Below are 26,415 nucleotides of genomic sequence, written 5' to 3'. Positions count from 1 at the left end.
CCTAGCTGGCACTTGGCTCTACGCTCTGAATTTGGGCCACAGAGGAACCTTTTTTTTGAAAGAAAGGCAGAGCAGAGAGCTACATTTCATTGATCAAAAGTTTCTAAATTCCTCATTTCTTCTTTCGTTTTTCAACATATTTAAATGTTGGTCACTTCTTCTCTTTTTCCAACATTTAAACAACTTTGACCAACATTTAAACTAGGTGAATTTCTCATACAATTTCAAGCTTACAAATTCCTCCATAATTCATGTCTTTCCATACATTTTCAACATTACAACCAGTGCGATTACCATACCTACAAATGCCCAAAAGTAATTGCAAACGGGTATTGGTATTTGTGCTTGATCTTCAAGCTTCCTAACCTTCTTCTTTAACATCCTAAGCTCAACAGCTAGCTCTCTGTCAGTGCGTGCTTCGCCCTCCATCTCTTCTTCCAGAGCTCGTGCTGCGGCCACTGCCGTTCGTGGCAGCATGTGCAACCATTCTTCATGCTCTTGTTGCAGTTCATTCATCAGAGTCTTGGCCAGAGCATCGACCCAAAGAAAGAAGCATGTCACCTGCATGAAATCCAAACAGATCAACCCATTGCTCAAAGATCCTGACCACGAAAATGGTGCAATTGCCCCGATTCTTACCCCATTCTCGTTGCACACGTAGAACAGACGATTCTGGTTCCTCGGTGTGTGAGAAACCCTTCGATCAACGCCCTCCCGGCACCACGGACAGACGAAGATAGGCATGTCCATACGCGCCCGGCTCTGCATCCGCGAGGTGGCGTGGGAGCTTGAGGAAGACATGGAGCTGAGAGCCGAAGGGGATCTCAACGCTGCTGCGCCCTCCATAGCTAGCTTCCCACCGCCGTGCTCTCTCTCTCGCTGTGGTCACCACCGTGCTCTCTGTCGCCATGGTCACCGCCGCTCTCTGTCGCCCGCTTATATAGCACACCCGCAACGACTCTCTACTCAATGGCTCTCTGCTGGGTCCCACAAGCCACGCATGCAACGGTCTGATCGTCTAGGGCGTCTCTGCCGCCTGGTCCCACCTGTAAGGGCCGAGTCAAAAGGTTGACCTGACGGAGACGGCAGAGTTCACGGAACGAGTTGGTGTGCACGGACTAGGGGCAAAACTGAGCACGGTTCGCATCTGAGGGCAAAACTGAGCACATGGACACCACTAAGGTCAAAAGGATAATTAACCCTTTGATATGTGGGTGGACCGATGCTTAGGTGTTATTCATACTTGAACCAACCTCCTACTTATGATTAACCCCCTCGCAAGCATCCGCAACTACGAGAAAAGTATTAAGAATAAATTCTAACCATAGCACTAAACTTTTGGATCCAATCGGTCCCTTACGGAATATCACATAAACTAGGGTTTAAGCTTCTGTCACTCTCGCAACCCATCATCTAATTACTACTCCACAATGCATTCCCTTAGGCCCAAATATGGTGAAGTGTCATGTAGTCGACATTCACATGACACCACTAAGGGAATCACAACATACATACCATCAAAATATCGAACATATATCAAGTTCACATGATTACTTGCAACAAGATTTCTCCCGTGACCTCAAGAACAAAAGTAACTACTCACAAATGATAATCATGCTTAAGATTAGAGGGGTATTAAATAGCATATTAGATCTAAACATATAATCTTCCATCAAATAAACCATGTAGTAATCAACTAAAAGATGTAATCAACACTACTAGTCACCCACAAGTACCAATCTATAGTTCCGGTACAAAGATTGAACACAAGAGATGAACTAGGGTTTGAGACGAGATGGTGCTGTTGAACATGTTGATGGAGATAGCCCTCCCCAAGATGGGAGAGTTGTTGGTGATGATGATGACGATGATTTTCCCCTCCGGGAGGGAAGTTCCCCCGGCGGAATCGCTCCGTCGGAGGGCAAAAGTGCTCCTGCCCAAGTTCTGCCTCGAGATAGCGGCGTTTCGTCTCGAAAGTTCTCTCCTTATTTTTTTCTAGGTCAAAATGACTTATATACTAGAAGATGAGCACCGGAGGTGGGCTGGGCTGAGCACAACCCACCAGGGCATGTTCTAGTGTCGTGTGCTCACCAGGTGGCCCCCCTTCGGTAGTTATTTTCTCCAGCATTTCTTATTTATTCCATAAAATTCCTCGTGAAGTTTCAGCTCATTTGGAGTTGTGCAGAATAGGTAGTCTGATGTAGCTTTTTCAGGTCCAGAATTCTAGCTGCTGAAATTCTCCCTCTTTGTGTGAACCTTGCATATTATGAGAGAAAAGGGATTAGAGTTACTCCAAAAAGCATTATTATGCATAAAACAATATAAATAACAGTAGGTAAACATGATGCAAAATGGATGTATCAGTGTACAAGTTCATGAGCAACGGCTCGATGGCCGACCTGCTGTTCAGGGGTGCTGCCTCGACGCCTCCATGGTCCGACCGCCTTGGCATCACGCTCGATGTAGCCTGGGGCCTGCACTACCTCTACGATGAGCTCAGCAGTTGCGTGATCCACTGCGACATCAAGCCGCAGAACATCCTCATAGACGCGGCCGGCACGACAAAGATCGTCAGCTTTGGGCTCGCTAAATTGCTCTAACCTAATCAGACACGCACTTTCACTAGTGTCCGCGGCACGCGTGGGTACCTGGCCCCTGAGTGGTACATGGGCATGGGCCTTGTCACAATGAAGGTTGATGTGTACAGCTACGGCGTGGTGCTGCTCGAGATCATGACGTGTAGGAGGAGCATGGAAATGGAGGAGCCCGGTGAGGAACAAACCCTCATGGAGCTGGTGTATGAGTGCCCAACTGAAGGGTGAGGTGAAGAGGGCCATGAAAAGCGAGGAGGAGGTCGATACGGTGGCTGTGGAGCGGGTGGTGAAGGTTGGGCTCTTGTGCGTGAAGGAGAGCCTAAGTCGAGGCCGTCCATCAAAACTGCCATCTTAATGCTAGAAGGACATCTAGACGTACCATTTCCTTCGCCCCCGGCTTCCTAGCTAGTGATCAACTTCCATATATATCACCCAGGTCACTGGGAACATGATGAACAACTCGGATATCAAATGCAGATGCCGTTAAAATTGGTGGATTCCAAAAAATGGTACAAAATATAACAAACATGGTAATACTATTATTTTTGAACATTTTTTCTGAAAAAGGGATATATTAAACCCTCAAGGAAACAAGAAATTTTGGTTTGCTAAGCGTTAAGAAGCATGTAGGAAGGCGAGAAAGCTCCTTCGCGGATGCGCTATTGGAACGCTCGATCGAGCATCACACGTTGGTCGTTGTCCTGCTTCCATGTATTGGCGATCCAAAATTCTCCCCCCATGAATTCTAATGGTGTTGCAAACTCGATTCGCCATTGTTCATGTCTCGGCAAAATTTTGGGATCAAAAGCTTTTATGATGCATCATGACAGCTTATGTGATCATGCACAATAGAATCATAGAAGATGAGTGAGGTCAGGGAGAGGACTTTCAATATGAGAATGAGAGTAGGAAAATTTACATAGCTCATGTGAACCCAAGGAGGGATGTACATCATCTTTAGATATTTCTTCAAATGCATGGACAGATTGAAGACCGTGTGAGGCATGAACAACTTTGTGATGACCTTGTGGAGTACTTGTGGGAGCTACATGGGCGTTGAACTTCTTCATGATTACTTTGAAATTATGATGAATTATAAGTGTTTGATAAAAACAATATTTGATTTCTTTTGACGACAATTGGTTTTGCATATGTATGTATGCACTATATAGAGAGAAACAGGAAAAACAAATTACAGAGAGATGTTTATAAGGAGACCGCTACAACCGCCCACCTTCTCTCCCAATAAATTTATTGTGAGAGCCCCTAAACACACTTATTAGGAGAGAATTTTGAGGAGACTGCTGGAGATGCTCTTGGTGATTTGTTGGTAAAAGTTTTATATGTACGAATTGTTTATCACATTATTACCCCACCGATCACATTATATATGATGTCTTGTGGGTAGGAATTGGGAGAGATCTTATTATTGTGACCATGTGAAATTGGATAAAGTTTAATATTTTTGGTGTTGTTATTCCCCAGTGGTGTTGTGCGAGCATGGATTGCATATCAATTCATCTTTATGGGCCTAGAGGACAACATTATGTGATAAATTCGCTTGGGATGAATGGCTGGAGTGACAGATATTACCGTGTCCTGAGTTTGTGAAGTAATTGCAGGAGGAGTATTGATAACCCACAAATATAGAGGATCGCAATAGTTTTCGAGGGTAGAGTATTCAACCCAAATTTATTGATTCGACACAAGGGGAGCCAAAGAATATTCTCAAGTATTATTAGCTGAGTTGTCAATTCAACTACACCTGGAAACTTAATATCTACAGCAAAGTATTTAGTAGTAAAGTAATATGATAGTAGTGGTAATGGTACCAAAAGTAATATTTTTGGGTTTTATAGTGATTGTAACAGTAGCAACGGAAAAGTAAATAAGCGAAGAACAATGTATGAAAAGCTCGTAGGCATTGGATAAGTGACGGAGAATTATGTCGAATGTGATCGATCATGCAACAGTTATAACATAGGGTGTCGGTGTCAAAACCGGCGGATCTCGGGTAGGGGGTCCCGAACTGTGCGTCTAGGCCGGATGGTAACAGGAGACTGGGGACACTTTGTTTTACCCAGGTTCGGGCCCTCTCATGGAGGTAAAACCCTACTCCTGCTTGATTAATATTGATGATATGGGTAGTACAAGAGTAGATCTACCACAAGATCATGGAGGCTAAACCCTAGAAGCTAGCCTATGGTATGATTGTGTATGGAGTTGATTCTGTCCTACGGACTACAACCCTCCGGTTTATATAGACACCGGATAGGGTTAGGGTTACATAGAGTCGGTTACAATGGTAGGAGATCTTGAATATCCTCATCGCCAAGCTTGCCTTCCACGCCAAGGAAAGTCCCATCCGGACACGGGACGAAGTCTTCAATCTTGTATCTTCATAATCCAGGAGTCCGGCTGAAGGTATAGTCTGGCTACCCGAACACCCCCTAATCCAGGACTCCCTCAGTAGCCCCTGAACCAGGCTTCAATGACGACGAGTCCGGCGTGCAAATTGTCTTCGGCATTGCAAGGCGGGTTCCTCCTCCCAGTCCTCCACAGAAGATTGTAATCACCAAGAGTAGTGTCCGGCTCTGTAAAATGAGTTTCCACACATTGCCATAAAGAGAATAATATTAGCACAAATCAAATCTGCTGACGTATCCTGCAGTGCGCCATCACACTACAGCCAAGTCCTTTACTCGAGTCGTTTTTATTTTTCCACCTCAGCGTGTTTTGCGAGGCGGTTTCCTTGGCACGTCTTGTCAAAGCAAAGATCGTGTACCTCTTTTACGGGATTCTCATCAATACGGACGTGGGTAACCCAACCGGGCCATTTATCATGGCGCTCGGGAGGCAAGCGAGTTTTATTAGGCAGGTGGGGACGCATAACCGCATCCGCCTATATAAGGGGATAAGAATCCACCCTTTTCACCTACGCCTTCTTCCTCCCTTGCCTATCCATTTCTCGCTCACCCGAGATCCAGCGCCCAAGCCCGCACTTCCCACCTCAACCTTCTCCAGCAATGTCTGGAGCGGGAGGCAAATGGATGGTCTCCTTCGTTATGGAGGGAAAAATCAACAAGCTAAGGAAGGCCGGGTATCTGTCCAAGGACATCGTGTACCGGCTTCCCGAGGAGGGGCAGTTGTAGGATCGAAAGTATGTCTAGAGGGGGGGGGTGATTAGACTACTTGACCAAATAAAAACTCAACCTTTTCCAAATTTTAGTTCTTGGCAGATTTTAGCTATCTTAGGACAAGTCAAGCAATCATCACACAATTCAAGCAAGCATGCAAAGAGTATATTGGCAGCGGAAAGTAAAGCATGCAACTTGCAAGAATGTAAAGGGAAGGGTTTTGAGGATTCAAACGCAATTGGAGACACGGATGTTTTTCCCGTGGTTCGGATAGGTGGTGCTATCCTACATCCACGTTGATGGAGACTTCAACCCACGAAGGGTAACGGTTGCGCGAGTCCACGGAGGGCTCCACCCATGAAGGGTCCACGAAGAAGCAACCCTGTCTATCCCACCATGGCCATCGCCCACGAAGGACTTGCCTCACTAGTGGTAGATCTTCACGAAGTTGGCGATCTCCTTGCCCTTACAAACTACTTGGTTCAACTCCACAATCTTGTCGGAGGCTCCCAAGTGACACCTAGCCAATCTAGGAGACACCACTCTCCAAGAAGTAACAAATGGTGTGTTGATGATGAACTCCTTGCTCTTGTGCTTCAAATGATAGTCTCCCCAACACTCAAATCTTTCTCATAGGATTTGGATCTAGTGGAAAGAAGATTTGAGTGGAAAGCAACTTGGGGAAGGCTAGAGATCAAGATTCATATGGTTTGAATGGAATATCTTGGTCTCAACACATGAGTAGGTGGTTCTCTCTCAGAACATATGAGTTGGAATTGTGTATGTGTTCTGATGGCTCTCTCCACGAATGAAGAGGAGGTGGAGGGGTATATATAGCCTCCACACAAAATCCAACCGTTACACACAATCTACCAATCTCGGTGGGACCGAATCAACAAACTCGGTCGGACCGAAAAGGTAAACCTAGTGACCGTTAGAGATTTCGGTGGGACTGACATGCAACTCGGTAGGACCGATTCGGTTAGGGTTTGGGCATAACGTAATTTCGGTGAGACCGATTGCACAAACTCGGTGAGACCGAGTTTTGTAATAAGCTAACCAGAGAGTTGGTCAGGTAAACTCGGTGGGACCGACTCGCTCTTTCGGTGAGACCGAAAAGTTACAAGAAGGAAATATAGAGTGTACATTGCAATCTCGGTGGGACCGATTCGCTCTTTCGGTGAGACCGAAAAGTTACGAAAGGGAAACAGAGAGTTTGCAATCCCATCTCGGTGAGACCGAGATCCTTATCGGTAGGACCGAATTGCTAGGGTTTGGCAGTGGCAAATGACAAGTGAAACTCGGTGGCGCCGGATTGAAAGAATCGGTATGACCGAGTTTGGCTTAGAGTTTAGGTCATTTGTGGCTATGGAAAAGTGGTTGAGGATTTTGGAGCATATCACCAAGCACATAAAGCAAGAGGCTCATTAAGCAACACCTCATCCCTCCTTGATAGTATTGGCTTTTCCTAAAGATTCAATGTGATCTTGGATCACTAAAATATAAAATGAAGAGTCTTGAACTTTTGAGCTTGAGCCAATTCTTTGTCCTTAGCATTTTGAGGGTTCCACTTTCACATCCATGCCATGCCAATCATTGAGCTTTCCTGAAATAATCATCTTGAAATAGCATTAGCTCAATGAGCTATATGTTGTTATGAATTACCAAAACCACCTAGGGATAGTTGCACTTTCAATCTCCCCCTTTTTGGTAATTGATGACAACATATAGATCAAAGCTTCGACAAATTATAATAATCATGAAATACATCGTCGCTTTGAGAAGTATGTGACAAGTAAGAGCTCCCCCTAAATTTGTGCATATTTAGAATTTGCTTTGGACTGCAAATGCACAAGGAATTAGAGTCATGGGTTACTCTTCCATGTCACATACGTCTTGGTGGAGCACTCAAAAATGATAAGAAAGAAGTACATGCACTCATCACCAAGAATAGTGAGTGATCACATAAGATGGATAGAATGATAATATTAAGCAAACATTAAGTGTAGCTTATGATCAAACACATGATCATCGATGTCTCACACAGATAAGGGCATAGTATCTCACACACAAGCAAATAAAGTTCAAAGAAAAAACACCAAATAAAACAAGAGAGAATAAAAGCAACACTCTCTCTCGAAGCCTATGATCTATACATTTTCTCCCCCTTTGGCAACAAGTTACCAAAAAGTTCCTAGAAAATGCATAGTGCTAAGTCGACACTCAGGCTTGATCTTCCTAAGGACATTCTCTTCATCTTCCTCTGCAGCTTTAGGCACTGGGGCCTTGTTCTTTTCAGTTGCTGGGATGCTTCTTGTGTTTCTCTTTGGCTTTGGCTTTGGAGCTGACTTGGCCTTGGAAGCAGCTCCCCCTGATTTTATGGCATCACCCATTAGCTTGGGTGCCTTAGGTGCTGGTGCAGCTTCTTCTTCTTCTTCCTCCTCATCTTCCATGATGGAGTCCTTGCCAAGCACTCTGACTACAGTTCTCTTTACCCTTTCCTTCCTCGTTTTGCCTTCAGCAGCAACAGGCTCAATGGGAGTGGGCTTCTCAGTTGAAGCTCTTGCCTTAGACATGGGTTGCCTGCCTACTGGCCTTTTGATCTTCAGCCCTGGTTTTGTGCCCTGTGCTGGCTCAACTCTCTTGGAGATGGCTTCCTCCTCTGCCACATAATCCTCATATTCTGAGTCTGAGGTTCTCTTCCTTCTCTGATGTGTGGCAGCTTTAGGCAGATTGCTGGGGGTGCTCCTACTGCCATCATCTGAGGAACTTGAGGGACTAGTGCCCTCACTCAACTGCACTTGCTGCTCTGACAAGTTCTGGCTGTCACTTTGGTCTGACATGATGCAAACTCTGATTGCTGACCCTGTGAATAGATTATAGATGAGATAGAGTGGATGAGCATCACAAAATGCAGAGATTTTTGCAAAAGAATAATTCAAAAACTTAGTTTTAGTTTTCCACTGAAAGCATCTCGGATCTACCGATTTCTAAACTCGGTGACACCGAAGCAGTTTTGGCACCAGAACTAGTGAACTCGGTCAGACCGAGTCACAGTTCGGTGGCACCGAGACTACTAGGGTTTCACAGAGTTCCAAAATCGGTCACACCGATAAGTAATTCTCGGTCAGACCGAGTTTCACTTGTGCAATGGCATAAGCCAAATCGGTGGGACCGAGTTTTTCAACTCGGTGGGTCCGAGATGGTTTCGGCGGAAACCTAACCCTAAAATTTTCGAATTAAACCTAATCTACGAGTTCATTGACTGGATAGGAGTTTATCAAATGTGGCAAGAATCATGATGATCACAATGTGCTAGGAATCGGATTGGAGAATAGCACAAAGATCGAGTCCATACCCTAGTTCGGCGGAGACTCGCTACGGCGAACAACGGCGGGGCAGAATTCCCGTTGACAGCGACGGAGACCAGCGACTAGAGGCGGCTGGCGGCGAGGAGACGATCCAGAGACCAAGTCGGCAGAGCAGGCTATCGCGCGAGCGAAGGGGTTCAGAGAAATTTCCAAATTTTTTCCCGTGACTATATATAGCCCGACCCTGTCGGTGTGACCGAGTGGAACAACTCGGTGGCACCGAGATGCAAAACTGTATACAGTTATTGCAACTCGGTGTGACCGAGTGGTTCAAATCGGTTGCACCAAGATCGAAAACCTAGATCAACTTAATGATCTCGGTAGGACCGAAAGTATGGTATCGGTCAGACCGAGAATCACAAAGAGGTTTTGGAAGTTTAAGTCTATGACGAATCGGGGACTCCGAGCGCTCCTCACACTGAGTGGCACGAATCTGACTTGATCAAATTTTGTGATGCAGCATGAATAGAGTTTGAGACGAGAAAAGCATAGATAGCTAGAGGAGGATCTTAGGCATTCTTGTCCATCCACTTGGCAAAAGGAAATAAAGCCAAGCAATCAAAACAACAAGTGGATGTCCTCGAATGAGTAAAATATGCAGCCAATATGCTCACACAATAAGATGGCAAATGAAATATGTGGCAAAGCATGCACAAACAATTCTAGCATCTATCAAGCAATTTGCGATGACTAGGTCATCTATATATGAGTATATTGACTTAGGAGTCAAGTGAGAACACTTGATCGTAGGTCATACTCATTGTTTAAGCTCAAGTGTGGTTACCACTTTTACATAAAGCATTGTTGTATTCACATCTTTAGAGTTGCTTTAACTCAAGTTTTAGAGTAAAGCTCCCCCTAGATGTGATATCCCCCCTAAGAGGGATGAACTAACCTTGGGTTTTGTCGATGATGACTTCATGTAGATGTTGAAGATGTGGATGCTCAATGTTGACGTAGATCACTTGGAGCTATCCATTTGAGTGAATTGCACTTTCAATACCTACATGGGTTAGTCCCACAAGGAACAAACAAGGATATCCATAGACATAGAGTGATGCACACACAAGATGATGTCCATGAAAACTTTAGGTTACCTTGTCCCTTGTCTTACCAACAAGAGGGTTTGTGACTCCTTGAACTAGTGCATGATGTGGAAGTTGATTGCACTTGTTCTTGCCAAAATAATGAGAGTGAAATATGTTGGCGGAGTCACCCTCAAGAACTCTCTAGTTCTTCTTCTTTTGGATCCACACCATCTTGATGGGAATCCTTGGAGTTGTAGTCGTACTTGATGAAGTGGAACTTGATGTGGTCTTGGGAATCCACTTGACTAAGGTCTTAGGAGCTTCTTCAAATGCATCAATCTCCTCTTGAAGCTTGTCATTGCCTTTTTGCTTGTAGTCTTGTGGTGGAAGATCATCTTGGGCTTGTGTCCCCTTGAAAGAAGTATCATACTTCTCTTGTTCAGGAACAAACTTTGTCTTGGGGTATTTATCTTCTTCCCACTCAACTCCATTGGCATTGAACTTTCGTTCAAAACCAACACCTTGATTCTTCCGGTGCATTCCTTGCTTGCGCACAATTTCCTCGAATTGCTTACTCCCGGCAAGGCTTTTGTATACTCCTTTCTCTATAATTCCCTTCAATAAGCTATTTTCTTGCTCAAGTGTAACTTGGCTAAGAGAGTCATTAGTGGAATTAAGAGAACTACTAGAAGCAACAATATTGGATTTAGCATGATCATTGTTACTACTAGAGGAAGAATCTTTCTTGTTCTTGTTACTAGACTTGACTTGAGGCATGTAAGTGGATAATATTAAACGCTTGGCAATGTAAGAAGAACTTTTCTTGCGGAGATCATCATTGATTGCTTTTAAGAACTCATGCTCTTGCTCAAGATTGAGCTTTTCAAAGCGTAATTTATCATAAGCTCTTAAAAGTTCTCGATGATCTTCGAAGATAGTTCCATGAGCTAACTTAAGAGTGTTTAGTTCTTTAGTTAGAGCCTCAATCTTCTCCTTATCATTGTCATTCGTTTTATTTTGATTAGCATGATTAATTGATGTTTCATCATAGTACTCATCACTAGAGTTGTCAACGAGCAAATCATCATCACCTAACAAGTCATCTTCATCACTATTAAAATCAACATACTCGGGGTGTGTTACCTTAGGACCTTTGGCCATGAAGCATCTTCCAACTCCTTCGTTTGGTGAGTCAAATATGTCATAGGAGTTGGTTGACACGAGTGCTAGACCGGCAACACCTTCATCTTGAGTATCTTCGGAGTTGGAGTGATAACTTCTCTCGGAGTGGCTGTCGGAGTCGGAGCCGGATACCCATTCACCAACATGAGCTTGATGTCTTCGTTTTGTGTAGCTCCTTGATGATTTTTCCTTCCTTTCCGAATCCTTGCTTCTCCGTGAGTATCTTCGTTCATAACAATCATCTCTACTCCTTCTCTCTCTTGGTGGTGATTCTTTGCTTCTTCTTTTTGGAGAGTCTTCTCTTCTCTTGTAAGGAGCCATACACTCATTGGAATAGTGTCCGGGTCTTCCACAATTGTAGCAGTTTCGCTCTCGACTAGAGGATCTTTTGTCATTGTAGGACCTTGACTTGAAGTTTCTATCTTTGCTTCTACTCTTGTAGAAATTGTTGAAGTTCTTCACCATTAGGCTCAATTCTTCGTTGAAGTTTTGTTTCTCACTTGATGATGTGGGGACTTCACATGAGGCTTTGTAGGCACCACTTGATTTGTTGTGAAGTTCCTCTTTATCCTTAAGTGACATCTCATGAGCAACAATTCTTCCAATCACCTCTGTTGGCTTGAGATCTTTGTAATTGGGCATCATTTGGATCAATGTGCACACGGTATCATATTTTCCATCCAAGGCTCTTATAATCTTCTTGATGATGAATCTATCGGTCATCTCTTCACTTCCTAAGCCGGCAATCTCATTTGTGATGAGAGCAAGCCTAGAGTACATTTCAGCGACACCTTCACCATCCTTCATTTTGAACTTGTCAAGTTGACTTTGAAGCACATCCAACTTGGATTCCTTGACGGAGTCGGTACCTTCGTTCATATCAATCAAAGTGTCCCAAATTTCATTTGCATTCTCAAGGCGGCTGATTTTGTTGAATTCTTCGGGGCACAATCCGTTGAAGAGAATATCACAAGCTTGAGCATTGTATTGCAACATCTTCAACTCATCTGCGGTAGCTTCACGGTTTGGTTCTCTCCCATCAAAGAAGTCACCTTGCAAACCAACACAAACAATAGCCCATACGGCGGGGTTATGTCCAAGAATATGCATTTTCATTTTATGCTTCCAACTAGCAGAATTAGTGCCATCAAAGTAAGGACCTCTACGGTGATAGTTTCCCTCGCTAGACGCCATACTCTCCTAGGTTGTGAAACCAAGGCTAGGATCACCAAGAGCTATGGAGATCAAGGCAAATGGAGACCAAAGCTCTGATACCACTTGTAGGATCGAAAGTATGTCTAGAGGGGGGGTGATTAGACTACTTGACCAAATAAAAACTCAACCTTTTCCCAATTTTAGTTCTTGGCAGATTTTAGCTATCTTAGGACAAGTCAAGCAATCATCACACAATTCAAGCAAGCATGCAAAGAGTATATTGGCAGCGGAAAGTAAAGCATGCAACTTGCAAGAATGTAAAGGGAAGGGTTTTGAGGATTCAAACGCAATTGGAGACATGGATGTTTTTCCCATGGTTCGGATAGGTGGTGCTATCCTACATCCACGTTGATGGAGACTTCAACCCATGAAGGGTAACGGTTGCGCGAGTCCACGGAGGGCTCCACCCACGAAGGGTCCACGAAGAAGCAACCTTGTCTATCCCACCATGGCCATCGCCCACGAAGGACTTGCCTCACTAGCGGTAGATCTTCACGAAGTAGGCGATCTCCTTGCCCTTACAAACTCCTTGGTTCAACTCCACAATCTTGTCGGAGGCTCCCAAGTGACACCTAGCCAATCTAGGAGACACCACTCTCCAAGAAGTAACAAATTGTGTGTTGATGATGAACTCCTTGATCTTGTGCTTCAAATGATAGTCTCCCCAACACTCAAATCTTTCTCATAGGATTTGGATCTAGTGGAAAGAAGATTTGAGTGGAAAGCAACTTGGGGAAGGCTAGAGATCAAGATTCATATGGTTTGAATGGAATATCTTGGTCTCAACACATGAGTAGGTGGTTCTCTCTCAGAACATATGAGTTGGAATTGTGTATGTGTTCTGATGGCTCTCTCCACGAATGAAGAGGAGGTGGAGGGGTATATATAGCCTCCACACAAAATCCAACCGTTACACATAATCTACCAATCTCGGTGGGACCGAATCAACAAACTCGGTCGGACCGAAAAGGTAAACCTAGTGACCGTTAGAGATTTCGATGGGACTGACATGCAACTCGGTAGGACCGATTCGTTTAGGGTTTGGGCATAACGTAATCTCGGTGAGACCGATTGCACAAACTCGGTGAGACCGAGTTTGGCAATAAGCTAACCAGAGAGTTGGTCAGGTAAACTCGGTGGGACCGACTCGCTCTTTTGATGAGACCGAAAAGTTATAGAAGGGAAACAGAGAGTTTGCAATCCCATCTCGGTGAGACCGAGATCCTTATCGGTAGGACCGAATTGCTAGGGTTTGGCAGTGGCAAATGACAAGTGAAAATCGGTGGCGCCGGATTGAAAGAATCGGTATGACCGAGTTTGGCTTAGAGTTTAGGTCATTTGTGGCTATGGAAAAGTGGTTGAGGATTTTGGAGCATATCACCAAGCACATAAAGCAAGAGGCTCATTAAGCAACACCTCATCCCTCCTTGATAGTATTGGCTTTTCCTAAAGACTCAATGTGATCTTGGATCACTAAAATATAAAATGAAGAGTCTTGAACTTTTGAGCTTGAGCCAATTATTTGTCCTTAGCATTTTGAGGGTTCCACTTTCACATCCATGCCATGCCAATCATTGAGCTTTCTTGAAATAATCATCTTGAAATAGCATTAGCTCAATGAGCTATATGTTGTTATGAATTACCAAAACCACCTAGGGATAGTTGCACTTTCAGCAGCTCATCCCCACCGCAAGGCCCCATGAGAGGGTGGTTTTTCTCCTCCACTTCCTCCGCGGACTGGGGTTTCCACTCCACCCATTCGTCTGGGGGCTCATGTTCTACTACGGCCTAGATTTCCACGATCTGGCTTCGAACTTCATCCTCAACATCTCGGCGTTTATCGTCGTGTGCGAGGCTTTCCTCCGCGTTCCCCCCATTTCGGCCTCTGGCTCAAGACTTTCAACGTCAAGCCCAAGGTGGTGCGCGGCAGCCAGGCGGAGTGCGGAGGTGCTATGGCGGGCAAGATGGCCAACGCCCTATGGTTCGAGGGCTCTTTCGTGGAGACCCTAAAGGGATGGCAATCCGGGTGGTTCTATATCACCGAGCCACGCGATCCGGAATGGACCGCGGCCCCCGAGTTCCGATCTGGACCCCCCACACGGCTTGTGTCCTGGAAAGAGACGGGCCTGTCGTGGGGTGACGAAAAAGAGGTGACCGGATTGCAAACATGCATCCGGTCCCTAGTGAACAAGCCAGTCCGGCTAGTTAATATAATCCAGGTTATGCTCGTCCGCCGGATCCTCCCGTGCCAACAACGGGATTTCAATCTGTGGGAGTTCGACCCGGCGCAGCACCAAACCCTCAACAGGCTATTCGACACGACGTATGAAGACGCCTGGAAGGTGCTATTCAAGGGCGCCGAGGCTCCCGCATCCGCTTCCGAGGACCGCGGATACAGCTCGCGGCGTCACGCTAGCAAGGTATGCCATCTACACCCTTCACAGGATGTTTAAGCCTTTTTTCATAGTTTGACACTATGCGGGATCTGAACTCCCTTACCTTTGACAGGCTTGGCGGGCGGTAGCCGAGCCGATTAACTGTCCGGCTCCGCTGCCCGAAGATCCAGCCCCAGCTTTACTGGTGAAGCTGCTGGCCTCGGCGCCTTATGTGGTGCCGGAGAAGAAGCTCAAGAAGAAGAAGACCGAGGGGACTCGAAAGAGTGCCCGCAACGTGGTGGCGTCGGACTCGTCATCTGATGAGTCTGAGGCGCCCTCCTCCCGCGAGAACAAGGAGGAGGAAGAAGAAAACTCTCCCCCTCCAGTGGAGGGAGGAGAGAAGAGGAAGGCCGCCCCAACGGGGGAGACCGAGGGGTCCAGGAAAAGGAAGACCCCTCCGCCGGACTACACCCCTGACGCCGAAGAGGGCGAAGAGGAGTGGCCGGACAGGACCAAGCGTCCGGCGAAATCGTAAGTTCGGGTATTAGAGTAACTCATGATGTTCCTTTATTGCGCAGCTTTCCCTAATGTCGAATGTAATCATGCAGCCTGCCCCGAGCCGCACTCAACAATTCGTCGAGTGGCTCCCTGGATTCATCGGACGTGAACTCTGTTCTGCCCGCTGTCTCCCCCCGCACTACAGATGACGCCGAAGTGGCGTCGCAACAAGCTCCGGGGCAGGAGGAGGTGGTCCTGGAGGGGCCCCAAGGCGACCTCCCGGACCCCAGGAGTGAAGGGGAGAAGACCCCTCAGGGCTCCAAGTCCGGCTTTAAGCCGGACACCATGCCGAAATCTTCAACAATTCCGGACCGCGGCAGGCGAACTCCTTCCAAGAGGAGCAAACCTTCTGAGCCGGCAGCCTCCGTCCAACCGGAGGCGCCGGACAATCTGCTGGAGGTGCTTGAAGGGACTCGAGCGGTCCAAGCGAGAGCTCGGCCTTGCCAAGCAGGAGCTCGAGGAGAAAGAAGGTAGGAAATACCTTATAAAAAGATGCCTATAGAGAGGCGCGATTGCAAAAAATAACAGGATTGAACTGCTTATTGTAGGGGCCACGACTGAGGTGGCGTCTCTCAAGCAGGCGCTGTCCGAGGCCGAAAAGAAAACAGCCGCGGAGCGCACCGAGCGAGAGAAACTTGGGTCTCAGGTCGGCGAGATGCAGCAAGAGCTTCAGGTTCTCATGAAAAAACATGAGAATTTGGAGCTTGAGTCGAAGACCCAAGCATCCGAGCTCGCGACGGCCCTCGAGACTACCAAGTCTGCCAAGGCCGAAGCCCAAAAGGCCCTCCGAGAATTGGAGGATTTGAAAAAGATAGCAGCGGGTAAGGCATTCTTTATGCAAAGCAGAAATATAAAAGTAAACTACTTGTTACTTACCCGAATCCGGAGTTCTCCAGGGGCATTCGCAGATCTTCCCCGCAGCGTATCTGATGCCGCCGCATTCTACCGAGCTGAAGAGGGCAGCTCGACGGAGAAGGTGTTCTGGTCTCAGTATGCTGAGGCCGGACACCCTGTGCCTTGGAGCGACCAACTGAAATAGCTGGTCGAACTCCACAAGGCGGCCTAACAAGCCATGAAGGGCTTCATAGTTCGGCTATGGCCCGGAGAGGCCCTGCCTGGGAGCTACTTCGGGCTGGTGCGGCGGCTGGTGGAGGCCTGTCCGAGGCTCGAGGTCATCAAGCGCTCTGTCTGCATCGAAGGTGCCCGTAGGGCCCTTGCCCGTGTAAAGGTGCACTGGGGTAAGCTGGACGGCGAGAAGCTTGTGACGGATGGGCCGCCGCCGGGGAAGGAGCATCGCAAGCCGGAGAACTACTATAAGGATGTTCTTGCGGGTGCCCGCCTTGTGGCAGATGAGTGCACCAAGGATGTAATTTTTTGAATGAATTCGCTCGTGTTTATCCTGTGCGCTGAAAACTTGTTCATGTGTGCTAAGCAATGCTTATTGAATTTAAAATATTATTTTCTGTGCGGCCGTTTATCAAAAATTGAGAGATGGCCAGTCGTCGGCTTCTGCCCCCATGCCACTTAGTGCTGGGGTGTTCAGTGATAAACCTGGGTGCTCTTTTTCCCATGGTTGGGTCCTTCGAGGGAGGCGCTCAGGACGACGAACCAGGCAATCGGACTATAATGCTTCAACACTCTCACTTAGCCATAGAACGTTATAATTTTAAATTTCGGCGAAGCCCCTAGTTCAGAAGACCGAATTCGGGGCGCTATCCACGCCTAGGTTTGGGTCATCCAACTCCTCGCTGGAAGCGGCATAAGCCTTTAGGGACTCGAAAAACCTCTCGGACAGCAACTGGTCTCTCGCCTCATCATGACAGTCAGTTTTAGCTTTCTCCACTGACGTGCTTAACCCATCTCAACCGGGGCACAATCGCAGTGGTTCTCCTAGTGCTACCTTAGCCGATATAGCGGAACGTAAGGCACCAAAACATAGGAGCCGGGCAAACCCAACTATTGACCCAAATCATGATTCGGAGCCGATGCATATAGTGCTATAAGTTCGGGGTGCCGCACTTGTTAAAGTGTACGGACTTCTCACACCATATTAAAGGGTACTGAAGCCCCTGGCGTACGTGCCGTACCATAGTGTACGGGTGCAACATGTCATCAGTGAACATATATATGAAAGGGGTAATGCAAAAAGTGGACAAAAAGCTAAACATTGTTTATGGAGAGGCTATTTATCAAAGCCGAACGATACAAATAGTGCGGTAAGCAAAAGATATTGGACTATTCAATACGTCCTGACTTAGGGGCAGGCCGCGGAATTATATATGAAGTAGGTATACCGCTCGCAACCGAGACCACCTCGGAGTTCCATAATGCGGCATGGCTCGTCTGCCTCCCTGGGTCTTGCATCGTTTGTGCGGCAATCGAATTGCCGAACAGGTCGTCCGAAGTATGGAGTCCTGAAAGTAAGAAGAAATAAAAAAAAAAGGAATCCGGCAGCCCCTGGTACGTTTTAAGCCATATTTTGAGCATGCCGTTATTGTTCCCCTTCCCCTGTGCCCATGGTATTTCAAGGGCGTAGTTATGTACGCGAGGTACTGGTTTCGCTAGGTCGCGAAATCTAGGGTTGGGGCCGCATTGCTATGCTTGCTCAGAGTGTGCCAGGTGGTCCTGCTGTAGGTTACTCCGGGCGCGCTTGGCAGTGTCCAGCTTTTTAATGGCCGGACTAGGGAATTGCCTAAGAAGGCTACTTTGTACCTCCGCTGCGAGAGCTGCCGTGTGCTCCTCCGTATGAAGAGAGCGTTCGGTGTTTCCATTGACCGTGATTACTCCTCGAGGGCCTGGCATCTTGAGTTTAATATATGTGTAGTGCGGCACCGCATTGAATTTTGCGAATGCGGTTCGTCCGAGCAGGGCGTGATAGCCACTGCGAAACGGGACTATATCGAAGATTTACTCTTTGCTTCGGAAATTGTTCGGGGATCCGAAGACCACGTCAAGTGTTACTGAGCTTGTACAGTTGGCTTCTACACCTGGTATGACGCCTTTAAAGGTCGTTCTTGTGGGTTTGATCCTTGAGGGATCTATGCCCATTTTCCGCACTGTGTCCTGATAAAGCAGGTTCAGGCTACTGCCGCCGTCCATGAGGACTCTTGTGAGGTGAAATCCGTCAATGATTGGGTCAAGAACCAATGCGGCGAAGCCGCCGTGACGGATGCTAGTGGGATGGTCCCTTCGATCAAAAGTGATCGGGCAGGAGGACCATGGGTTGAACTTTGGGGCGACTGGCTCCATCGCGTATACGTCTCGTAGCGCACGCTTCTGCTCCCGCTTGGGAATGTGGGTTGCGTATATCATGTTCACCGTCCGCACTTGTGGGGGAAAGCCCTTCTGTCCATTGTTGTTCGGCGGCTTGGGCTCCTTGTCGTCGCTGTGCAGCCCCTTATCTCTGTTTTCGGCTCTTAACTTGCCTGCCTGCTTGAACACCCAACAATCCCTCTTGGTGTGATTGGCTGGCTTTTCGGGGGTGCCATGTATCTGGCACAAGCGATCGAGTATTCTGTCCAAACTGGACGGGCCCTGAGCATTCTTTTTGAATGGCTTTTTCCGCTGACCGGATTTATAGCCTCTGAATCTGGCATGGACTGCCGTGTCTTCATTGTTGTCGCTGTTAACGCGGCGCTTTTGGTTGTTCTGGCGTGTCCTGCCACTTTTGTCCTTGGTATCCGAATTACCAGGGTTCTTTGATAGGTTGTTACTGCGAGCTAGCCAGCTGTCTTCTCCCGCGCAAAAGCGGGTCATGAGTGTTGTGAGGGCTGCCATGGATTTCGGCTTTTCCTGTCCCAGGTGCCAGGCAAGCCACTCGTCGCGGATGTTATGTTTGAAGGCTGCTAGGGCCTCTGCGTCCGGACAGTCGACTATCTGGTTTTTCTTAGTTAGGAACCGTGTCCAGAATTGTCTGGCTGATTCTTCTGGCTGCTGAATTATGTGGCTTAAGTCGTCGGCGTCCGGCGGTCGCACGTAAGTGCCCTGGAAGTTGTTGAGGAATGTGGCTTCCAGGTCCTCCCAAGAACCGATTGAGTCTGCTGGCAAGCTGTTAAGCCAATGCCGAGCCGGTCCTTTAAGTTTGAGCGGGAGGTACTTGATGGCGTGGAGATCATCACCGCGTGCCATGTGGATGTGAAGGAGATAATCCTCAATCCATACCGCCGGGTCTGTGGTGCCATCGTATGATTCGATGTTTACGGGTTTGAAGCCCTCTGGGATTTTATGATCCATTACTTCATTCGTGAAGCATAGCGGGTGTGCGGCGCCTCTGTACTGGGCTATATCACGACGCAGCTCGGAAGAGCTATGTCTGTTGTGTTCGGCCCTGCCGGATTTGTTGTATCCGGCGTGTGGATCATTGTCACGTGCCATAGGGCGCCTGCGCGATCCATAGATCGATCTTGTCTGTCTTGCCTTGTCCTCCAGTATGTCTCGCAGGTCGGGCTCATTTTCCCGTGCCTTAGTTGTGCGGCGTCGGGGCATGGCTTGGGTGGGGGGCTGAGAGGCCTCTCTGTCGCGGCCACGAGGTGGTCGGTCTGCCATGTCATGCGCTGGTGATGTAGGTTCTTCCTCTTCTGATCGGGATAGTGACCTGCGCTTCGGGTAACTCTTGGAGGGGCGTTCGAGTTCATACTCTTCGGCTGCAAGGTCTTCAGTCCATCTGTAAGCTAGCAATTTTTGGGCAGCTCTAAGCTGTTGCTGCTTTTTCTTGAGGCTGCTTGCCATGGCTAAAAGCCTGCGTTTAAAACGCTCTTGTTCGGCAGGGTCTGATGGTATGACGAATTCGTCGTCATCGAGGCTTGCCTCGTCTTCGGAGGGAGGAGTATAGTTATCATCCTCGACCTCTTGGTCTGCCGCTCTCTCATGAGGGCTAGCTTTTCCATCTTCCTGTGCCGAATCTTGCTGGGGTGGGTGTTCTTCGGCGTTATCCGGGGTAGTATTATCTCCCATGCCGGAATCACCGTTTGTGCTTTGGCGGGATTTAGAGCGGCGCCGCTGACGTCGGCGCTTTGGCTGTTTCTTGGGGGCGTCATCCCTCGTTGTTCCATCGCCATCTCCGTCTTTTGGAGTATCCACCATGTATATGTCATATGACGAGGTGGCGTTCCAGCGCCCTACAGGTGCTGGTTCCTATTCGTCTCCTATATCGTCGTCCATACCGTCAATGTCTTCGGAGCCGAAATCAAGCATGTCGGTTAAATCGTCGACAGTGGCTACCAAGTGGGTGGTGGGTGGGTTTTGAATTTCCTCATCGTCTGTATCCCATCCTTGCTGACCGTAGTTCGGCCAGGGCTCTCCTGATAAAGAGAGAGACTTAAGAGAATTCAGGATGTCGCCAAAAGGCGAATGCTGAAAGATGTCCGCGGCAGTGAACTCCATTACCGGCGCCCAATCGGATTCGATTGGCAGGGGTGCGGGGGGCTCGGAGTTCAGAGAGGAATCCGGCTCCTCGGAGTCACAGGCCACGCGGAGTGCAGAGCTGGAGTTCGGCTCGATCGCCTCTGAGATCGCAGCCCCTGAGGCAGCATCCAACCGCTGATCCTCGGTCGGCACAGTAGGTTCCGAATCAATGGTCGAGACCGATGCGTGTGCGGCCTCCGAAGCGTTGTTCGGCAGCAGAGCTATATCATGACCGTCGAGACAGCACGGCGCGCTTGGTTGTGGCTCGAATCCATCGAAGATCAAGTCCCAGTGGATGCCAGCCGTGTAGTTTAGGCTTCCAAACCTGACCTGACGGCCAGGGGCGTAGCTTTCGATCTGCTCAAGGTGGCCAAGCGAATTGGCCCGCAGTGCGAAGCCGCCGAAGACGAAGATCTGTCCGGGGAGAAAAGTCTCACCCTGGACCGCATCGTTGTTGAAGATCGAAGGAGCCATCGGGCCTAAAGGCGACGACACAGAGGAACTCTCAATGAAAGCAACAATGTCGGTGTCAAAACCGGCGGATCTCAGGTAGGGGGTCCCAAACTGTGCGTCTAGGCCGGATGGTAACAGGAGACTGGGGACACTTTGTTTTACCCAGGTTCAGGCCCTCTCGATGGAGGTAAAACCCTACTCCTACTTGATTAATATTGATGATATGGGTAGTACAAGAGTAGATCTACCACGAGATCATGGAGGCTAAACCCTAGAAGCTAGCCTATGGTATGATTGTGTATGGAGTTGATTCTGTCCTACGGACTACAACCCTCCGGTTTATATAGACACCGGATAGGGTTAGGGTTACATAGAGTCGGTTACAATGGTAGGAGATCTTGAATATCCGCATCGCCAAGCTTGCCTTCCACGCCAAGGAAAGTCCCATCCGGACACGGGACGAAGACTTCAATCTTGTATCTTCATAATCTAGGAGTCCGGCTGAAGGTATAGTCCGGCTACCCGAACACCCCCTAATCCAGGACTCCCTCATAGGGTGACACAGAACTAGCTCCAGTTCATCAATGTAATGTAGGCATGTATTCCGAATATAGTCATACGTGCTTATGGAAAAGAACTTGCGTGACATCTTTTTTCCTACCCTCCCGTGGCAGCGGGGTCCTATTGGAAACTAAGGGATATTAAGGCCTCCTTTTAATAGAGTACCAGACCAAAGCATTAACACATAATGAATACATGAACTCCTCAAACTACAGTCATCACCGGTAATGGTCCCGATTATTGTCACTTCAGGGTTAACGGATCATAACACATAATAGGTGACTATAGACTTGCAAGATAGGATCACGAACTCACATATATTCATGAAAACATAATAGGTTCAAATCTGAAATCATGGCACTCGGTCCCTAGTGACAAGCATTAAGCATAGCAAAGTCATAGCAACATCAATCCCAGAACATAGTGGATACTAGGGATCAAACCCTAACAAAACTAACTCGATTACAGGATAAATCTCATCCAACCCATCATCGTCCAGCAAGCCTACGATGGAATTACTCACACACGGCGGTGAGCATCATGAAATTGGTGATGGAGGAAGGTTGATGATGACGATGGTGACGAATTCCCCTCTCCGGAGCCCCGAACGGACTCCAGATCAGCCCTCCCAAGAGAGTTTAGGGCCTGGCGGCGGCTCCATATCGTAAAACGCAATGAATCCTTCTCTCTGATTTTTTTATCCCCGAACACGAATATATGGAGTTGGAGTTGAGGTCGGTGGAGCGTCAAGGGGCCCATGAGGCAGGGGGCGCGCCCAGGGGGGTAGGCGCCCCCCACCCTCATGGACAGGGTGTGGGCCCCCTAACATGGATTCTTCTTCCAGTATTTTCTATATATTCCAAAAATAATCTCCGTTGATTTTCAGGTCATTCCGAGATCTTTTATTTCTGCACAAAAATAACACCATGGCAATTCTGCTGAAAACAGCGTCGGTCCGGGTTAGTTCCATTCAAATAATGCAAGTTAGAGTCCAAAACAAGGGCAAAAGTGTTTTGAGAAGTAGATACGACGGAGACGTATCAACTCCCCCAAGCTTAAACATTTGCTTGTCCTCAAGCAATTTACTTGATAAACTGAAAGTGATAAAGAAAAACTTTTACAAACTCCGTTTGCTCTTATTGTTGTAAATATGTAAAGCCAGCATTCAGGTTTTCAACAAAGATTATGAACTAACCATATTCATAATAACATTTAGGTCTCATGTTTACTCATATCAATGGCATAATCAACTAGCGAGCAATAATAATAAATCTCGGATGACAACACTTTCTCAAAACAATCATAATATGATATAACAAGATGGTATCTCGCTAGCCCTTTCTGAGACCGCAAAACATAAATGCAGAGCACCTTTAAAGATCAAGGACTGACTAGACATTGTAATTCATGGTAAAAGAGATCCAGTTATAGTCATACTCAATGTAAACTAACAATAATGGATGCAAATGACAGTGGTGCTCTCCAACTGGTGCTTTTTAAAAAGAGGATGATGACTCAACATAAAAGTAAATGGATAGGCCCTTCACAGAGGGAAGCATGGATTTGTAGAGGTGCTAGAGCTCGATTTTGAAATAGAGATAAATAATATTTTGAGCAGTATACTTTCATTGTCAACATAACAACCGAGGGGTCTCGATATCTTCCATGCTACACACATTATATGCAGTTCCCAAGCAGAATGGTAAAGTTTATACTCCCCCACCACCAACAAGCATCAATCATGGCTTGCCCGAAACAACGGGTGCCTCCAACTAACATCAATCCTGGGGGAGTTTTGTTTGCAATTATTTTGATTTGATTTGAGCATGGGACTGGGCATCCCGGTGACCAGCCATTTTCTCATGAGTGAGGAGCAGAGTCCACTCCTCTTGAGAATAACCCGCCTAGCATGGAAGATACAGACAGCCCTAGTTGATACATGAGCTATTCGAGCATACAAAACAGAATGTTTATTTGAAGGTTTAGAGTTTGGCACATACAAATTTACTTGGAACGGCAGGTAGATATCGTATATAGGTAGGTATGGTGGACTCATATGTAATAACTTTGGGGTTTATGGAGTTGGATGCACAAGCAGTATTCCCGCTTAGTATAAGTGAAGGCTAGAAATAGACTGGGAAGCGACCAGCTAGAGAGCGACAACAATCATGAACATGCATTAAGATTAATCAACACTGAATGCAAGCGTGAGTAGGATATAATTAACCATGAACATAAATATCGTAGAGGCTATGTTGATTTTGTTTCAACTACATGCGTGAACATGTGCCAAGTCAAGCCAATCGAATTGTTCAAAGGAGGATACCACCCTATCATACCACATCACAACCATTTTAATAACATGTTGGCACGCAAGGTAAACCATTATAAACTCCTAGCTAATTAAGCATGCATAAGCAACTATAATATCTAATTATCATTGCAAACATGTTTCATTCATAATAGGCCGAATCAGGAACAATGAACTAATCATATTTACAAAAACAAGATAGGTCGAGTTCATACCAGCTTTTCTCATCTCAATCAGTTCATCATATATCATCATTATTGTCTTTCACTTGCACGACCGAACGGTGTGAATAATAATAATAATGCACGTGCATTGGACTAAGCTGGAATCTGCAAGCATTCAATTCAAGGGAGAAGACAAGGTAATATGGGCTCTTTGTCAGATCAACTATAATGCATAAAAGAGCCACTCAACATTTTCATCGTGGTCTTCTCCTCTTGACCCCCAAGGAAAAGAAAGGAAATAAAACTATTTACATGGGAAAGCTCCCAACAAGCAGAAGAAGAACGAGAAATCTTTTTGGGTTTTCTTTTTAATTACTACTACTACAGGCATGGAAAGTAAACTAGCTAAAAGCTACAACTAATTTTTTTGGTTTTTCTTAAGGTTTTTCGAACACACAAGAAGAAGGTTAAAAATAAAATAAACTAGCATGGATGATACAATGATAAAGTATGAGCACCGACAAGTGGCATGAGTGTGTAAACATAAATGTAATGTCGGTGAGAAATACGTACTTCCACAAGCTTAGGCTTTTGGCCTAAGTTCGTCTATGCCCATGGATCAAAGTTGTAGCTGGGGTCGTATTGAGATGTGGCAGCAATTGCCTCATGAGCTGCAGCTTGGAGGCGAGCTGCCTTCGTCCTCCTCTCGTACTCGCTCGCCTCCTCCCTGGTTATAACATATCTCCCTTTTGCCTGAAAGTCAAAGAAAGTAGGAGCAGGGAGAGCGACATGATAGGTACATCGTCTGTCAAAGATTAGTCAGTACTGGAGGGACTGACCGTTCCTCTCAACAAACTGATGACGAACCATAGCATTATAATCTAGATAAGTAGGAGGCAACTCAATATCATATCCACGTATGGGTACCCCAAGAAAATTAGCTAAACAGGTTGCGTAAATTCCACCGAACAAATCTCCATTAATACTGTTAGTATGCAACCTACGTGCAACAATGGCCCCCAAGTTATATTGTCTATCTCCTAATACAGCACTCTTGAGAACACTAAGATCCGGAACACACATATGACATGCCTCATCCTTACCGTTTATGCATCTACCTATAAAGAGAGCAAAATAATGTATGGCAGGAAAATGAATGCTCCCTATGGTAGCCTGTGTTATCTCCCTAGATACCCCCACAGTCATACTAGCAAGAAAGTCTTTATATTCAGATTTGCGAGGCTCACTAGCACTACCCCACTGAGGGATTTTATAAGCAGTACTAAAATCTTCTAAGTCCATGGTATAAGATTTACCATAAAGACCAAATACGACATTGCGAGAATTGCGCGATGATATAAATTTAAACCTTCTCACAAAGGAATCAGTTAAATAGAGGTACTGACGGCACTTATCTGCCACGAAGCTCTCAAGATCGGCGTTACGTACATATGCTTCAAATTCCTCCTTAATCCCTGCTCGAACCATGAAGTGCTCTGACGGCCATTCACAAGGCCGCACTTGAGCATCTCTTGGTAGTTCATTGTCCGGCTCGCGTATTGCGGGCCTTGGGCCTTGCTTCCTTGAGGAACCACCTTGGTACATTTTCCTAAACATATTTCTTCCTCTGAAAAATTTCTGAAAATTTTAGTAACTTAAAATAAAAGTGAACCAAACTCAACAAAATTGATAGCAACTACTCCTACAAGTGTCTGGAGGCTATATCGTGCATTAAAACTACTTTTGAGCACATAAATTTGACATGCAAGCTCAAGAACAAGGGCACCTAAGCAGAAATTTTTTGCAATAAATAAAGCACTAGAACAAAAACTAATTGGACCATTGGAGGAGTCACATGCCAAGGGACAACCCCCAAAGCAGTTTTGTGAATGGAGCTTTGAGCAAGGAGATCGAAAATGGCAGCAAGATGAGCAAGAACTCGGGTTTCAGCTGGTTGGTGATTTTTTTGGGAGGAAGAAGGAGTGTGTGGTGGCTGGAATAAGTGGAGGGGACACACGTGGGGTCCATGAGGCAGGGGGACACGCCCAGGGGTGGGCGCGCCC

The 26,415-nt window shown here is 46.7% G+C and overlaps 1 pseudogene; it reads left to right on the top strand.

Moving 5' to 3' along the window:
- The window catches only part of LOC119315681, a 45,415-nt pseudogene extending 42,593 nt beyond the window's left edge, over positions 1-2,822 (top strand).
- The last annotated feature ends 23,593 nt before the right edge of the window (positions 2,823-26,415 follow it).

This window comes from Triticum dicoccoides, chromosome 6A, assembly GCF_002162155.2.
Source record: "Triticum dicoccoides isolate Atlit2015 ecotype Zavitan chromosome 6A, WEW_v2.0, whole genome shotgun sequence".
Lineage (NCBI taxonomy): Eukaryota > Viridiplantae > Streptophyta > Magnoliopsida > Poales > Poaceae > Triticum > Triticum dicoccoides.
The sequence above is the reverse complement of the archived record's forward strand: the minus strand, read 5'-3'. Positions and strand labels throughout refer to the sequence as shown.